The sequence below is a fragment of the Rhineura floridana genome, chromosome 6 (assembly GCF_030035675.1).
Source record: "Rhineura floridana isolate rRhiFlo1 chromosome 6, rRhiFlo1.hap2, whole genome shotgun sequence".
Taxonomy (NCBI): domain Eukaryota; kingdom Metazoa; phylum Chordata; class Lepidosauria; order Squamata; family Rhineuridae; genus Rhineura; species Rhineura floridana.
Window position 1 is genome coordinate 116,836,731 of NC_084485.1, and position 18,679 is coordinate 116,855,409.

The 18,679-nt window shown below is 41.8% G+C and overlaps 1 long non-coding RNA gene across 1 annotated transcript in view; it reads left to right on the forward strand.

The window, feature by feature from the left end:
* LOC133386769 (uncharacterized) overlaps positions 1–18,679 on the forward strand; it is a 72,573-nt gene that overhangs the window by 15,527 nt on the left and 38,367 nt on the right. The window contains exon 2 of the long non-coding RNA XR_009763282.1: positions 15,701–15,794. This is a non-coding gene — a long non-coding RNA (uncharacterized LOC133386769). The remainder of the gene's footprint in view (positions 1–15,700; positions 15,795–18,679) is intronic.

Genomic DNA, 18,679 nt, shown 5'->3' on the forward strand with positions numbered 1-18,679 from the left:
GGAAGTGAGCAGTGATGTGGCCAAGTTGGTCTTGATACTAGTTGTTCAGGGTTATTAAAATAAAAAGGGGATAGGGAAAAGTTTTTCTTCTTTCTCGTAACACTAGAATCTATGGACATCCAGTGAAGCTGAATGTTCTTAATACAGTGTATAGTTAAACTATACACCTATAAGTAGCATTGACAGCCATAGGGCTTTAAAAGAGAATTAGAGAAATTCATGGAAGATAGGGCTATCAGTGAATACTAATTCTGATGGATATGTTCTGTCTTCACAGTTGGAGGCAGTATGCTTCTGAATACCAGTTGCTGGAAACTGCAGGAGGGGAGAGTGCTCCTGCACTCAGGTCCTGCTTGTGGGTGTCCCATGGACAACTGGTTGGCCACTGTGAGAACAGGATGCTGGATAGATGGGCCATTGGCCTGATCCAGAAAGCTCCTCTGATGTTCTTATGATGTCCCATTGCATCTAACTTACTCTGGACAGAGGTAGATGTCTTTAAAAGGAATTGTGATACTACCTATTTTCCAAGGAGCAAAAAAGCAAGTCTTGTGTGGCTTGGAGGATAACAGAAACCAACTGACTAACGCTCATTTGGAGAAATATCATGAGCCAACCAGGAACTAAGTCAAAAGGTGACTCAATAGCAACTAATGGGAGAATAGATACATGTGGTTACTGGTGCATTATTGAGTCACTAGGCCTACATGAGCACAGTTTTTCCTTCAAAAAGAACACACTGGTGATTGCTTGCGGTCTGTGTCTGGATTTCATGTGTTCTCATCAGATTTTGTAATACAGAAAGGCTCATTCAGAATGCATGTTTATTTTACATAGATTGTTTTTCTTATTTGGAAGACTGTGAGAGGGTACAGTTGCTTTAAAAGAAGCATTTGCAATAAGCCATTATAAATGGTTAGAAGAATGTTTGAAAGAAGGGGTGGTGGTTTGCTCATTAATGTGGTTGATGAGCCTAAAAATCGCAACTCTTCAGCTCTCGGCTATTAAGGCCCATGGCCCATGATTTCTCTTAATCAAATTGATCAGAGATACTTAACTAGAGAGGGACAAATAAAGCTTTTTTAAAAAACAGACAAACTTGTGGCCTTTGGAAGAAATAGTAGTCTCTCAGACTGGGTTCACTTACTGCTGTTATCACATACAGGAGTTGTCTAGCTAATGGGCTTTGTTGGACAAGGAGTGAGGATAGGGTATGAACCTTGAAACAGATTTTGACTTGCAACATTAACAGTTTCAAAGGAGGTAAAGCACAGTCAAGAGAATGTACTTTGGTCCCTCTTTGTTTTCTGTTTCCTCTCACCCAAGGAAACATTCCTCTATTAATAATCCTGCCCCCCACTTATCCAAGGCTTTTCTGACAACTCCTCTCCGGAGGGTGGCTGAGGTCAAGCATATGCCGGTGCCCCATTATCAGCGGAAAGCCCCCTGCCCTAACAATTCTGCTATTTCCACTATGCATAGAATCCCAGAGATCAAGTGCAGCCTAAGAGAATTTCTGGTTTGCATTATTTATTTAACGATTGTAAAGGACCTAAATTTTTCTGAGTGCTGTATGGATTTTAAAAGGTTCATAATCAAATCAGTATGCTGCAAAAGGAAAGATGACTGGGAAGGGAAGAAGAGCACAAGTATTGCAGCAGCTACTCCTTTACTGGCTGTTGGATGGGGCCAGGTTAGCCTTCCCTTTCTCATGAAGTTCTTCCTGAGAGGATGGGGGGTACAGTCTCCCAGAGGTCCTAAGATTCTCCACCGCCTCTAGGTTTAGGGGGTCTCACTGAAGGTGCTGTGATTGAAGCCCCCCCCAAATCCTAGATCTAGCACTACCACTCCCTACTCTACTATAATATAAACCACCGTGACTGCAGAAGATTTTCAGATTACTCTTCTGTATGGTTATGTCAACACACAGGTCCATCAGACAGTAGAACTGACTACTAAATCCAACTAGGGAATGGTTACTGTAGGCAAGATGAATGCCCTATGTGTGTCTCTTAATTGTGGCTTCAGTTCCCCAAACCCAATGAAATGCAATGTCCTGTAGACTCTGGGCTTGTAGTAACTGGTGTTCTCTGAAGTTGTGAACCCAGAAGTTAAATAAGAGTGAGTACAGGGGCTGTACCAATGGCTCTTGCCAACAGATCACTTTGGCCTGCCGACTTCCATCTTTTTCTCAGAGCAAGGCAAGTTGCTGTTGATGCTGACTAGGGCTGTAGTTACAGAAGGATTAAATGACACCAGGCATACAGTGGGAAATCCAGTCTAGAAACAAAACTGTAGAATGAGACACTTTACATGTGAAGACAGAAACAGTGTGTGTGGTGGTCCATGTTTTGCTTGTCTTAGCTTTAGCATGCCCTCTATACAGCCCATCTAGAACTCTGTTTAATAATCTGCTAGTGTTCACCAGTTGTAATCTTGCAGGAAGGGGAAGCTGCAACTTTGTTACAGTACATTTTCTTTATCACGGCTCCTTTCCCGCCACTTACTTTTCAGTCTGCCTTTGCCCTCCCCCTGTTCTTCTTGGCCTTCTCAGCTAAGCTACAGCACATTAACTCTTCTTGAAGTATAAACTGGAGGATAGCAAGTGCCAGACAGTGTTTTTTTCCCTTTCTCAAATGGTTTCCAAAAGCTGCGGAATTTCCTGCCTGGCTACATCAGATCGGCCAACAACTTCGTAATTGTCTAAAAACGGTTGACTTTTCTTTCCTCCCTTGCTTGTTAAAGCTGGCCAGGCTGAGTGGTTGCTACTTTTCTTCCATTTAAAATAAAATAAAATTTCCATATCTTGAGATCCTTGGGTTTTCTCAGGGTGCGCCCAATAGTTTATTTATGATCAACATGTCTGACAAGAGACAGTTTTAAGGCTGTGGTGAAAGAAGATTATATTCCTTTTAATGATTGAGAACAAGAGCAGGAAGCCGGTAATTCTAATGCAAAATTAGGAAGCCACTTAAAATGAAGGCCACGTGATTCCCAACTGAAGAATATTTCATCTCCCCCCTCCCTCTGCAGAAGGAATCAGAAAGGGCCATGCTTTGTGAAGATTTAATTCCTGGCTTTGTTTATCCCAACTCAGACCTAAACTCCCAGATTACAGCTAGGAAGTGGGAAGCTGCTTTATATCTGAGAACTGACCAGAGGACTTTGTTGATTGGGCAACCTGCAAATGCTCTAAACTAACAAGCAAACAAGATACATTATAGAGAGTCAGACTCTTGACCCATTTAGCTCAGTGTGGTTTATAGCAGGCTTCTGCAGGTAGGCTTGGGAAAGACTCCTGCCAGAAGCTCTGGAGAGCTGCTGCCATTCAGTACAGTTGGGGAACTGAACAGAATTGAACCTGTGGCCTTCTGAATTTTGTTGGACTCCATCAGCCCCAGTCAGCATGGTCAATCATTGTGAATTATGAAATAGGGGTGGGGAACCTGTGTTTCTTCAGTTTTGTTGGACTACAGTTATTGATTGATTGATTGATTGATTGATATCCCGCCCTTCCTCCCAGCAGGAGCCCAGGGCGGCAATTCCCATCATCACCCCTGATAATGGCTGTAGACAGGAGTTGGAGACCAACAATATTTGGAGGGGAAAAGGTTCTCCATCCCTCATCTATGCCTAATGGTAGCAGCACTCTAGGGTTTCAGGCAGGAATCTTTTCCAAGTCTACTTGAATGTGTCAGGGATTGAACTTGGGACTGTTATGCATGAAAAGATGTGCTTTGTCATTTGAGCTACAGCACTTCCCTGCTTATAAAACTGGTAGCACTGATGTGCATGGCAAACATGATGTTAACATTCTTTTTTTTATGGGAAAATTTATATCAGTGCCCTTTTGGCAAGTGCTGTGTTATGTGTGAGTGATTGTGATCAGATCCATGTTTGCAAATGTATCATAGGACAGGGAGAAATCATGGCTGGAAATTGTGCATAGAACTCATGAAATGGGCTACAAATGCAATAAAATATGGTATTCTAAAATTGAACAAATGAAGCGATGGACCAAAGAAGACGCTCCTTGTCTGGGGTCCCATTTGGTCTAGAGTGGACACCTTTGAGGTTTGTTTCTGAGGAAACTCTGTAAAAGTGCAGCAGCCCTCTCAGTAACACATACAAAATGAGTGTGTTGTGCCACAGTTATTGCAGGGTCAGGAAAATAGTACATTTAGGACTTCTTCATTCTGAGGAGTACTTGTAGCACCATCCCATTTGTCAATGGAAATAATAAATTAGCTGCATGAAACTTTGGCTGCTTAAGGGAGCCTCTCCTCCCCTTCCTCTAAAACATTTTGTTTTTATTCTTGATTGTTAGCTAAGCCTGCCCAAGCTCATTAAACAGCAACAGGCGGGTTGCTTACTGTTAGTAAAATTATCAGATGCATTCCCCTCCCCTCCCCCCCCCAACCATCCCAGCCGGGGCTGCAGGAAAGCATATGTTATGATGCCAAGGAAAACAATAATGCGGAAATGTTGTGCCTGGATTTGACCAAACAACCCTTTCCCTTTGTAGATTAGTTCTTAATCCCAGCAGAAGGGTCATCCTGTGAGAATACTTCTGTGACAAGTCAGTGTTCACAACTCACGTGGGAGTGGGGCGGGGGAGGGAAGTGACTTATTATAAAACTCACTGTACTCATTGCAGTTAATGAGATGTGGAAAGCTTTGTAATTTGATTTGCTGGACCATATGCTGTAAAAGGATACTGCTGATTTCATTCCTCCGCATTTAATTTAAGCAGTATGCAACAGCTTCTTCATATGGCTACTTGTACAATAAAAATTAACTCAGAGTATTAAAAAAAGAAAAGAAAGCACACACCATTGTTGGCTTTATTACTTAGTGCGGTTGGATTGCAAGCTTTGTCCCCCTCCCTTGTTGAAAACATCTGTAAGTAATGTGTGGTTCTAATTTTAAATCTTGGCAAATATTTTCCACTTAACATTAGGTTTTTACTGACAAGGTTGGAGTGGCGGTTTTTTGGGAGCCTGTCTGTAACAGATAGGCATTCGCAAGGACAAAAACATTTCTTAATTGGAGCTAACTGTAATTCAAAACGTTGCATTCTCCTGACCTCCCTCCCACACTTAATTTAGACACTGCAGCACAAACAGCGGTGCAATGAAATTATGCATCTGACTTTTTAAATACCAGCTGCAATGGAATACATTGTTTCTCTCAAAATAATGGTCCCTGGTTTTTGGCTTTCTCTCCGCCATCTGCTTAGAACACACATGGACTCCAAAACCCAGCTATGAAAACTGTTGGGCTGAGTTGTGCTCACTTTGCAAAGGGCTCAGTGGTGCCATGCCATAAAATGCAACCACAATAAATGCGCCTGAGGTGAGGGTTTGACCCAAACTGTATTTGTTGCATTTTTTTCCAGCCATAAACTTCTGTGGGTTGGAATCCCAGATGCAATATTCAGGCTTTTTGTTTTATTTTATTATTATTTGATCTATATCCTGCCCTTCATCCCAGTAGAAGCCCAGGCTTTGGATCCAGTGACATGTTCCATGTCTACACTTGACGGAGTGAATGTGCTGGGTAGGGATGGGTGAGAATTTCAATTCAGGTTGCATTTCAAGCCAAATCAATATGAAAATTGGAACACAGCATTCCTTCAAAATTCACACTTATCCTAGGGAGGAGCCTGGAACGATAATCATGGGTGATTTCAGTGTCCATGTGGAGACTTTCTCTAGTGTTCTGGCTTGGGACTTCATGGCCTCCATGATGACCATGGAGCTGTCTCAAGTTGTCACTGGCCCAACGCATAGGGCAGGGCACACCCTCGACTTGGTTTTTGCTCCAAATGGAGGAAGGGGTGGTCTGAAGACAGGGGAGTGGATGTCACCCCATTGTCATGGTCAAACCACTTCCTGGTGAAGTTTAAATTTATGGCTCCGATCTTCCCCTGCAGCAATGATGGACAGATTAAGACGGTCCGCCCCCAGAGACTAGTAGAATCCACTGGATTCCTGAATGCCCTGGGGAAGTTCCCAGTAGATAGAGCAGGTGACCCTGTTGAAGTCCCTGTCACACTGTGGAACAATGAGGTGCGTCAGCCTCTTGACACAGTTGCCCCCGAGCGCCCACTCTGGCATTATGGAGGCCAGTTTGCACTTTGGTACATCAGTGAGCTAAGGGGAATGAAACAGGCTGGACAACGGCTAGAGTGCAAGTGGCGAAAGACATGTTGTGAGGCTGATCAGGCACGAGTAAAACAGCATAACTGTGCCTACTGTGCAGTGGTGACAGTGGCAAAGAAGGCCCACTTCTCTGCCACCATTGCATCCTCAAGTAGCTGTCCAGTGGAGCTTTTCCATATTATCAGGGGTCTGTTGATATCAACTCCAGGAAATGGGGTTTTAGACCCTTCGGAGGCCCACTGTGAATTGTTTGCAAGGCACTTTGAAGGTAACCGCTTGCCTCTGTAGCAATCTTGATGCCTCATCCACATCTGCTGTTGTCCCCAATGAGGTGTCCAGTGCAACATCTGCTGCAACTTCTTGGGAATGGTTTCCATTGATACGGCCTGATGACGTGGACAAGGTGCTTGCAACAGTGCAGCCAGAAACATGTCCTCGTGACCCTTGCCCTTCTTGGCTTATTATTTATTACATTTATATACCGCCCCATAGCTGAAGCTCTCTGGGCGGTTTATAGCAATTAAAAACAATGAAAACAAATATACAAATTTTAAAACACAAAAAAACAATTTAAAAACACAAATTAAAAACAATTTAAAAACGCTAAAATGCCTGGGAGAAGAGGAAAGTCTTGACCTGGCACCAAAAAGATAACAGCGTTGGGGTCAGGCGCAACTTGTCAGAGAGATCATTCCATAATTTGGGGGCCACCACTGAGAAGCTTGCCGAGGGGGTTTGACTGAGTGGATCCAGGGTGTGGTCAACACATCGTTGTGGAAGGGAATGGTTCCAGCCTCCCTGAAAGAGGCAGTGATCCTACCACTCCTGAAAAAGCCCACCCTGGACCCACTGGTTTGCAACAACTACCGCCCGGTCGCAAATACTCTCTTCTTAGGGAAGGCGATTGAGAGGGCTGTGGTGCAGCAATTGCAAGCACTCTTGAATGAAACAGATTATCTTGATCCATTCCAGTCTGGGTTCAGGCTTGGTTATGGGACTGAATTGGCCTTGGTTGCCCTGATGGATGACCTTTATCTGGTGAAGGACAGGGGAGTGTGACCTTGTTATTCTTACTTGATCTCAGTGGCTTTTGATACTGTTGACCATGGTATCCTTTTGGGCCGACTTGATGAGATGGGTATTGGAGGCACTGTTTTACAGTGGTTCTGATCCTATCTCCAAGGTCATTTTCAGAGAATAGCATTGGGTGATTGTCTTTTGGTCCCCTGGCGGTTGTGCTGCAGGGTACCATCTTGTCCCCAATGCTGTTTAGCATCTATACAGTAGGGCCCCACTTCTCGGCGTCCCGCTTTTCAGCGTTCTGTTAATATGGCTCCAGCAGGGCGATCAGCTGGAGGGGGGCTGGAGCTCCCCACGCTCCAGCTGATCTCGCTGGAGGAGGGGAAGATCAGTTGTAGCGCTCTACAGCTGATCTTCTCCTCCTCCGGCATGATCAGTGGGTTAAGTTCCAGACCCCCGCACTACAGCTGATCCACTTTTTGGCGGTTTTCACTTTTTGGCAGGGGTCTGGAACCTAACCTGCTGTATGAGTGGGGCCCTACTGTATAAAGCCCTTGGGAGTGGTCATCAGGAGATTTGGAGTGAGGTGTCAGCAGTACACTGGTGATACCCAACTCTATTTTTCTGTAACGTCTGAATTGGGAGAGGCCGTGCAAGCCCTGGACCACTGCCTGGACTCAGTGGTGGGCTGGATGAGGGCCTATAAACTGAGTCTAAATCCTAGCAAGATGGGGACCCTGTGGGTTGGTGGTTCCCGAGTTTGGATAATTGGTCAGTTGTCTGCTTTGGATGGGGTCATACTCCCTCTGAAAGAGCAGGTCCATAGTGTGGAGTTGCTCCTGGATCCATCGTTCTCGCTAGAGGCCCAGGTGACCTCAGTGGTTAGGAGTGCCTTTTACCAGCTTTGGCCATTTCTGGACCGGGATAGCCTGACCACTGTTGTCCATGCACTGGTAACCTTCAGGCTGGATTACTGTAATGCACTGCATGGGGCTACCCTTGATGTTCATCCAGAAGCTGCAGCTGGTGCAAAATGCAGTGGTGAGACAGCTCACTGGGGCAGGGTATCGCCAACATGTCACCCCACTGCTGAAATAATTGCACTGGCTACCTATTAGCTACCGGGCTAAGTTCAAGGTTCTAGTTTTGATGCACAAAACCCTATACAGCTTGGGACCAGGATACTTGAAAGACCATCTTTTCCCTTATAAACCCAGTTGAACACTGCGCTCTGAAGTTGGGGCCTCCTGCAGATACCATCTTATCAGGAGATCCATTCTGCACAACATAGAAAACAAACCTTTAGTGTAGTGGCACTTACCCTTTGGAATTCCCTCCCCTTAAATATTAGACAGGCGCAGTCTCTGTTATCTTTTTGGCGCCTACTGAAGATCTTCCTCTTTCAATAAGCCTTTTAAGTAGAGAGCTTATCCCAGTCTCCGTCTGTGTTGGAATTGCTTTTTAATATATTTTTAAACTTTAAAAAAAGTTTTTTTAAAAAAAAAATAGATGTTTTTAAAGCTTTTAAACATGTTTTTAAAGTTGTACTGTTTTAATATGCTTTTAATGGTTGTTTTGTTTTAATATATTTTAAAATCTGTTTTTATGATGTGTTAAAATGTTTTTAGTGCTTTTGTTTGCCGTCCCTATAATGCCATCCATTATACCTTTATAACGCTTTCAGAAACATGTTTACTCAGAAGGAAGCCCCATTCCATTCATAGGACTTACTCCCTAGTAATTGTGTTCTGGATTGCAGCCAAAGTCTCTAGCAATTTGCTCTAAAGAAAAATTATCCTGTAAAGCTTCTGTAAACCTTCCTCTGGTCAGGGAAAGGGGAATGTGAAACATTTTTTTTCAAACTCAGTCAATTTTCCAGCAATTATTTATAGACCCGGAGTGGCAATGTATAGCCCACGCACCAGAAGTGGTACTCCTACCCATTTGATAACTAGCTAAGAGTCTTCTAGAAGTATAGCAGGGCATGTTTTCTGCAGATTTCCAGCTGCAGATTTGCCTGCTTTTGGAAAAAAGCCATTGATGCAGTTGTTTTAGCACGGTAGGCAGTGTCTCCAGCCATCCTTGACTTTTTTTGCTACCATCAACCCTTCCCCTGCATGATCTTTCTTTGCCATGCTGTCAGGGTAGGCATTGCTTACAGCTAGCGATTTTAATGGGAATCCACCAAATATGCAATATCCAAGCCAACACACTTAATGAAACACAACCCTCCTTCAAAATGTGCACTTCTCCAAATTTTGCAATGCAGTTTTCCAGTCAGAGATATGTACAAAAATATGCATGTTAGTGAAAAGTGCAGTCAAAATGCATATATTAGTGGAAATGACATAAAATAATGGTTTCTAATAGGAAGAAATTGTTTGGAAAAATAATATTTTAGGCATAATTGTATTTAAAAAATGAGCATATAAGGAAAATGTGCATGAAAATGTGCATGAATCATCATGCAGACTTTTTTTTTTTAAAAAATAACAGTTGTCAAAATTGGGCTAGTGGAACTTAAGACTGGGAAAATCAGTAGCTGAAATGGGCAGATTCGTCCTTCCCTACATACTGGTATATGTTCTTTGCACTTAGCATTTCTTTGCACAAATTCTGTGATCTGAAGATACACACATCAAATCTGGGCCCATCACTGCTCACTTAGAGGTGATGCCATTTTTATTTCCAAGATTGCTTTTCAATTTTTATTGTTATTTTTAGAATATTACTTTCAATTCTGTGATGCTGTTTTTTAGCCTTTTTTTGGAAGGTTTGTATTGATTCCATTGCAATTATAGATTTATTTTTATTATAAGCCATTTTAAACACCCTGCAATCTCCTCCCTATCCAGGTTGTTTATTCTCCTGACTGGGCTAATTTCTAAGCCCAGGTTGGAGAAAAGTAGGTGGAGGAGAGGAGCTGTGGAGGGACTCTGTGCTCTTTTCCTGCACACTTCTTTTCATTAAGTCACTCCTATGATCTGTTTTGCAGCTGCTTGGTGCAACCTTGGTACATCAGAAGGAAGGCACAGATCTGCCCTCATCATATCTTATTCCACACTAAGCAAGTGGGGATTAGCAAGGCTTTTCTGAGATAATTGTTGTACTTCTCTTTTACAAATCTTTCCCAAGCAATCTCTGCTTTCTAGTTGTGGCCATTTGATGAAGGGAAGTCCTGCCAATCATAGGGAGGAAGAGACTTTGCCTGACTCTAGTGGCCCACTACCCTAATACTATATTAAAACAAAGAACATCTATCAGCCTCACTAAGGGTGGGAGGATGGGGGAGATAGTTGTCTCAATGACAGCCATTGATCTTCTCCTTGGCTTGTGCTGCAAGTCAGACCTTTTTGGCAGGGGTTTATTTCAGGTTATTTGGTGTGTGTGTGTGTTTCAGTTTCAGTCAAAATGAAACAGCTTTAGCAGAGAGGCTGAGCAGCATAGCCCATAAAAGTTAAAACCAACTTGGCTGGTTGGAATATGTGCTTGCATTTGTTTTTATTTATTATTTATTTTATTTGTTTCATTTTTAGACCGCCCATAGCTAGTAGCTCTCTGGGCGGTGTACAAAACAGATTAAAAATACAATATTATAATAAAATCAATCACATATATCAACAACAATATTAAAATAAAGCGTAGACATAAACATTAACATTAAAAACATTAAAAAGCCTGGGAGTACAGCCAGGTCTTAACCTGGTGCCTAAAAGAAAGCACCGTAGGCGCCAGGCGTATCTCTTCAGGTAAGCTGTTCCACAATTCGGGGGCCACTACAGAAAAGGCCCTAGATCTGGTAACAATCCTCCGGGCATCCTGGTGAGATGGTACCCGGAGGAGGGCCTTAGATACTGAACGAAGTGAACAGGTAGGTTCATAGCGGGAGTGGCGTTCCACAAGGTACTGTGGTCCCACACCATGTAAGGCTTTATAGGTCAAAACCAGCACCTTGAATCTGGCTCGGAAACAAATAGGTAGCCAGTGCAAACGGGCCAGGACAGGTGTTATATGCGCAGACCGATTGGTCCTCGTCAATAGCCTGGCTGCCGCGTTTTGCACCAGCTGAAGTTTCCGAACTGTCTTCAAGGGCAGCCCTACGTAGAGTGCATTACAGTAATCCAGTCTAGAAGTTACCAGGGCGTGAACAACTGAAGCGAGATCGTCGCTGTCCAGATAGGGGCGTAGTTGGGCTACTAAACGAAGATGGTAAAATGCATTCCGAGCCACCGAGGCCACTTGAGCCTCAAGCGACAAGGAAGGGTCAAAAAGGACCCCCAAACTACGAACCTGTTCTTTCAAGGGGAGTGTAACCCCATCTAGAACAGGATGTTTATTGTCTATTGAAGCATACACAAAGTTCCATCAATGGGACTTCATACTGGAGTCAGGGAAGCAGTCTGAAGGGGGTGTTAGAAACCGTCAGTAAAGTAATTAAAGGTCAGCTTGGAAATTTAATAGGAATGTGTTAAAGGAAATCTTCAAAGACTCAAGTTTATTGGTTTCACCTTAATGTTTTTTAAGTAACTGGTTTTCCTTTTTAAAAAAAAACAAAAAAAAGTTAGAAATGTTTGCTCTGGCTCTTAATATCTACGCCTGCCTTGGTTTTAATATCAGTAAAAATGTAGCTTGGAACTGACCTAATAGCTTGAGTGTACTTTGCTGGGAAGTACAAACATCAGGAATGATGCCAAAATGTGTAGGGAAAACACCCACAAAGTTCCTTCTTTGTGCTTCTTCAGGCTCTTCCTAAACGCTTTCCTGCACTCCAAGGACCACTTAACACATGACAAAATTCTTACACAGACAGAAATAACTTCTGTGTAGCAATATCCATGACTCTCATTTGTGACGATCTTACACACTTGTGTTTGAGTATGATAATTAATATTATTGTCATGTTGATGACCCTCATGATCGCGATCCCGTTTAGCCACCAACCTGCCCCACCAGATCCAGGGTCTACCAGCTGCCACTACGTATTTCAGCAATGCTGGAGAGCTATGTTCAGCCATAGCTCTTGGTCTGGACACACACAGTGAAATCAACGCATGTAAGTTTGTCACAATCTACTAGAGCTATTGCCCAATTAATTGATTAATTGTGTGAGTTTTTGCAATCATATCTAAACCCATACATTTGCATGTAAGTAAAAACAATATATTTGAAACAAAAAGCATTTTTTCCTAAGGTGTAGGGAACCTGTAGCCCTCAAGTCAATGTTGGGACCACAGCTCTCATAATCACTGACCATCACACTGACAGATGTTGCTGAGTCCAACAACACTTAGAGGCACCAGGTAGGAAACCCCTGATATAGAAATTGCCTGATTGCTCAGTTGATGGTGCTGAGGTGGCCATATAGAGTTGACCTCCAGTAATATAGCAAACTAGTATACTAGCATTGTTAAAAATGTTTGTGTGAAAAAGTCTTAAGGGCCCATAAATACATGCAAAGAAATCATACAGTGTAAACTTGTTTGACTTCCACTGTACTAGTTCAAAATGAAGGTGGGTGGCTATGTTTGAATGCTTCTTAAAAAACAACATAGGCACCTTAGCATCTGAATTACCTCAGTGTTAAAAATTAAGTCCAGGATAGGGTCTCCCTCCACCCCAGTCTGTGGGTCATATGAGTCTCTGCTGCATCTGCTGCTAGGGTTCCCACCTCACACTTTTGACACTGCGTAGAACAGAATTTTGGCTTGTAGTAACCAGGCCACTGTTGAGTGACTCCTCCAAACACACTGTCAAGAACTTATGTTGTCACAGTTGCATTCTAAGGCTTTTGAAACGTGTTTTTAACAGTTAAATCCTATACATATCTCCTCAGAAGTAAGCCCCATTGAGTTTAATAGGACTTACTGTGAAGCAAGTGTGTATAGAATTGCAGTCCAATTTGCCATTTACAACAGTGTTAGGCTGCCATTTAAAATCATTCGTGTTCACACAAGAGGTGGCACACATCAGTGGTGGCTGAAATATACTTTTCCTGGCAGCCTTGGCATTATCTGTGAAGATATGTGACTGTTTTTAAATGTTCGTATGTGTTTCAGGCTGCAATTTAGAAACACCAGGGGCAGGGGGAAAGTGGCCTTCCAAATGTTGTTGAACTACAACTTCCTCTGTAAAGGAGGCACCCTACTTACTTTTGAGTAAACATGTACTGGATTGCACTGTTAAAAGTCACAGATACTTTCAATCTAGTAAGAGAAGCATTATATATGTATATTAAATGTTTCTCAAACAATGTTTTAGTCTCAAGATGGTTTCTCAAACTGAGAAACCTTGTTGAGGAAGACTCCTGTGTGTACAATAATCTTTGGAGATAAATTTTTAAGATTTTAATCTGAGTATGTCCCTGTTTTCCATTGCCAAAAAAGTTAGGAAGTGCTTCTGGAGAGAAGATTATCACTAATGGCAAATTTGGCGTGCTCTCTCTCTTTCTAAAGACACTGCAATTTGGCCCAGAGATTATAGTTGGTTTCTGTGGATAGTGTATTACTTGTTTTTTTTAAAAAACTGAGCAGAACATAGAAGCACATAAAATTAAGTGAAAAGAAAATGAGTACTCTGAGTACCAGACCCAGATTTCTTTTAAGAAAGATGTTTTTTCATACCAAAAATGGCAGAGGCCAAAAGTTTAATCTTTGCTAGACAACTTATTTTATTGCATTCTTAATTTCCTCCTGCATTAACATGACCCTTTTCTGTAGCTTTTCATGCCTGGTGCTTAATTACTTATTAGCAACATGCATGGGCCCCCCCTCTCTGCATATTTATAAATGTGATCATTAGTACATGGAAAGATAAAGGTTTCTTTAGGACCCTCATTAGTTATTCGGTTTTCATGGAAAGGATCATTAGGAAAAGACAGCCCACCTGGTTAAATAATAACAGTTCAGATTTGGAAACCTCTTTTGCATTTCTCCCTGGCTTTTTCAGCACTGAGTTTCCTTAGCATCAAACTAGGAAAGGCATGTTTCCCAGCTGTGTGTGCATGCCTCCCCTTTTAGGAGAGATTTGTTTAAATGCCTTGTTTTGGGAGCAATATATTTGCTAGTGATTTAAGAATGGGCAACTCTCCCCCTCCCAATAACAAGAAGACATGATCCAGAGTTAGTCATACTTACCCACTGAAAGAAATGGGCATAAGTCCACTGGTTTCACTGGTCTACTCAAAGTATGACTTAGAGTGCTTCAAGGTACCCTGTTTGTTGAACATTCATCTTGATTTGTTTGCAGAGAGATTATATGACGATGGCTATTTAACGAGCATCCATTCTGCTACATTTTAAAAAAAATGTTTTTCATGCTGTTTAGTCTTAATGTATTTTAAGATTTGTTTTTATGATGCTTTAAAGTGTTTTTAGTGCCTTGTTTGCCGCCCTGGGATCCTGCTGGAAGGGCGGGATACAAATTAATTAATTAAATAAATAATAATAATAATACATGGCGTTGCATCAAAGCAAGTGTTATTTCCTTACTTTCCAGTGCATTTTCCCTGCCACTAAACTTATTGTAAAATGTCTGAAATTTCAGGGAAGTGGGTTTTTTGTGCAAGACCTCCCAATGAACTATAATTGTACAACCTGAATGTACCAATATGTGATTGAATCCTGACTGGAAAAGGTGACAATCTGGAAGTGCCTTTAGTTGAATATCACCCCTCCCCCTAAACCATAACCCAGCAATTATTTTTCCATTCACCTACAAAACTGGGTTTCAATTATGAATCTTTCTTCTGTTATCTGCGTTACACAATACAGGTTATCTCTGCAGATTATGCAGCAGAGATTGGTATTCTGGTATTATACCAGTGTTTTCTGCTGCAAATACCTAGCCTCCTTTTGCGCACATATTGGAGTGGCCTCTTCATGCGATGCTATCTCACACAGTTGTGATCTGTGTACTGTATGTTATTTACAATGCTGTTCTTAAGCTACAGCCCAATTCTCACTTACCTGGGAGTAAGCCCCAATGAACTAAGTGGTGCATACTTCTGAGTAGATATGTATAGGATCACATTGCTGATTTTATATCATGTGGAATTAAATTGATTGTATGGATTCCTCTGATTTTTCTTTTCTAATTAATGTGTTTAATTGGAGAGGTTTACTAAAGAAAAGTATAGTAGTTTAATAACTAACTAACCAAGTATTTATTACAACGATGGGAGAAGAGGATAGGATGACTGCCTGGGTCTATTCCGCTTGACTCAAAGAAGAGGGATGGGGAACCTTTGGCTATCCAGATGTCATTGAACTACAACTCCCTTCAGGCCCAGCAAGCATGGGCATTAGTCAGGGGTGATAGAAGTTGTAATTCAGCAACATGTGGAGAGCTGGTGGGTCCCCATCCCTGGCATAAAGGGTTATAACGTGAATGCTACGCCTGCATTTTAAACAACCATATATATCCACCTGGGAACCTGATACAATTGGGAATCTACAATACATGTATTTAGGTGTGTAGAGATGTGGAAATACCATGCATTTTCTGTGTGATTGCTATAGGAAAACGTACAACGGTCATATCTACTATGTAGTTTGGAGACACCTTGATTGTAAAGGCTGGAAGATGAAAACCAGAGACACCCTTGCTTCCAAGGTACTTCAATACTTCTTTTCCATAACCCCAGTGAAGTCTTAGCAGTTATAATGCACACGATTACTCACAAATACATTTCTTTTTTACGTTGACTCTCTCACCCTTCTTCTGTTTTCTTACTCACACAAACATTTAGAATCTGTATGTATGCAAGTATACATCTCTGTCTGCTGTGTGTATGTGCATGCATGTGAGATGAGTATGTGCTGTAAATGTGTATGCATGCCTTGTATGCATGTATCACCTGAGTATATTGGTCTTGTGTGTGTGTGTGAGGTGTATGTGTGCTCATTTTGCCCATGCCCATTTTTGTTTTAGCCCCACCCATTGCTGGTAGCCTCAGAAGGTTGGCCCAAGGGAACATGGCCGTTGCACTGAAAAAGATTCCTCCATCCCTGGGTTAGATTATAAATTCCTTGTGAGACTCATTTATAAGGTCAATGTGGCGTATTGTTGGGCCCAATTAGAATGCTGGGCTAGGGTTAGGGCTGTGAATTGCAGAGCCTCCATAAGTATAGGAGGATCCTTGCTTCAGAAGATCACCTTCCAATTTGGGGAGGGTGATCAGAATGTCAACAGGCAGGCTTAGGTCATCCCCGTGACACCCTCATGTGTTTACTGAATGCTATTAAAGAGCACCTGATGGAAGCAGGGACAAGGATATATGCCACTTTGGACTCCTTGGAGGGAAAGATGGAATAAAAATGAAATCAATTAAAGGAACCTGTCCCTTCTGATTAACAATTTCAGTATTTTTCACTTTTAAAACTACAAGCAGAATTCTATATGTCCCAATAAGTGCTAACAGATACACACTCTTAATTAGAGACTTGTCCTTTTTTTGCTTATGCTGTAAAGCATCATGTACAATGTGCTGCAGAAACAGGAATGGTGTCGCTTTTTGCTTCAAGGCACGAATTCTCGAAATAAATGTGTAGTGAAATAAGAGTTGTCATTCATACGCCTACTGCATTTTGCCATTAGTGCTTTATTGGAGTAGAAGACATCCTGATAGGGTAATTTCTTCCCTAGTGATAAACCTCAACTGTGAGAAAAAACCTTGTCAGAGGCCTACATCTCATCTGTAAACAATTATGCTGCTACTGCTCCTTCAGCATGGCTTGAAAAAGCCCTGGAAATCTGCAATCAGTTATATCTGCAATTACCATAAAAATATATTATCCATCTATTCATTTATTAATGATTCATCAGTTAACCACACATAATGAGCAAATAATTAGTAATGCTGTACAGTTGCCAAAAACTGAAGAAGTGTTGGCATTTTAAAGATGAAAGGTTGCATTTATGCAAAAGCCTGGTGATGATAAAGTTAATACCAAAGATAATTATGAAAGTGCCTACCCAATATTAGAGGCTGAGGGCCCACAAAATGTGCTTAATTGAACTGAAATTAATATTCTTCAAAAGCATGCGACTGCATATTAGTGAGTCCCTTTGCTGGAAGATCTGCCTCCACTGAGGTACACACAAAATACTAATACAAGTTAATAAAATGCCAGACAGCAAGACTGCCTTCTTTGTTTGCCTGGTTCAGGGCCTTTCGGAAAACAATAAATTGCATTCATGTCAGCTGAGGCCCATCCCTTTACTAATTACTGTTTGGTGCTGAAATTGACTTCTGCGAAATTGGGAGCATGAAGAAACACAGGCCGTACAAGGGAGGCTTTTCAGGCTATGGCAGTAAATGTGAGATAGGCCTCAGGCACACAGATGTTAAAATAGCAAATTCCCCTACAGATTACACTAATGGAAACCCTGTCAGTGTAAGTCAAATCCGGGGTCTGTGGTCAAAATCTAATTAATGTTTCTGTACTTAAAAAAGAATTAGAATGCCTGGAGGTGATGAAGACTGTAGAAGAAACTCACTTGTTTGTAAAAATTGTTAGCGTGAATAGTAACTAGCAGTGAGCTATTGGTTTACAATGTAACACCTGTTAGCTGAACAGCTCTGTGTACTGAATTTAATATAGCATGTTACTGGTCGGGCTGCCTGGTTCAACCCATGCAGTGGCAATCTTTGACCTCTGGAGAAATAGCTGGAGTCCATTTTGTCTGGGAGAAGCGTCTATTATTCCTTTGCTGAGTCCCAAGCGGAAGAGTCTCTGAGAAGCATTAGATGCCCACTGATCATCTGGCATTGATTGAGCAGTGTTGACAGTCTTCATTTAGGAAATACTTAAGAGACCAGGATTGTACCCCAAATGGGCCAAATTGCAGGATTATACTAACAAAACCAACACTGGATCGTCCTTGAAGGCTCAGCTTGAAAATGCCGCTGGCGCGGTCTTCTAGAGTTTTCACAGCTGCATTGTACCCATCCTGTGTAATAACAGATGAAATGAATTTCTAATGCTGCAATCTTTTCGCTTTCACAAGCACCCAAAAATTCCTCCTGCATATTTAACAAATAACGCTGCAAGCAGGATAGACCTTACATTTCAAAGAAATGAAGCCCTCATTCCAACACAGAGTATTCAGATGAGGCTGTTATTAAAGAAATAAATTTTGAAACGGTGAGAGGTTTGAGAATTTTAAAATTTCAATGATTTAAAATCTGCTTTAAGAGAACTCTCCAGTGTACTTTGGGTTTCCCATTGTGAGTGTGCATTTCTGGGAAAGGTATCCCACCCAGAGCTATTAACTTTCATAGGCAATAGTTGTGGAGACACTATATATATATATATATAATGAAAACACAGAAAAGCATTAGAGAGCAACTTGGCAATATTTACGGCTCTGCAAGATCTAGCATAAAAACTGCACAAAGTAATTTGGGATCTTAGGGGAGTTCATTTTGCTCTTTTGGATGAGTATGAGGCACAAGGCTGTCAGATACACTATCTGAGTGTAATCCTTCTGTAGCT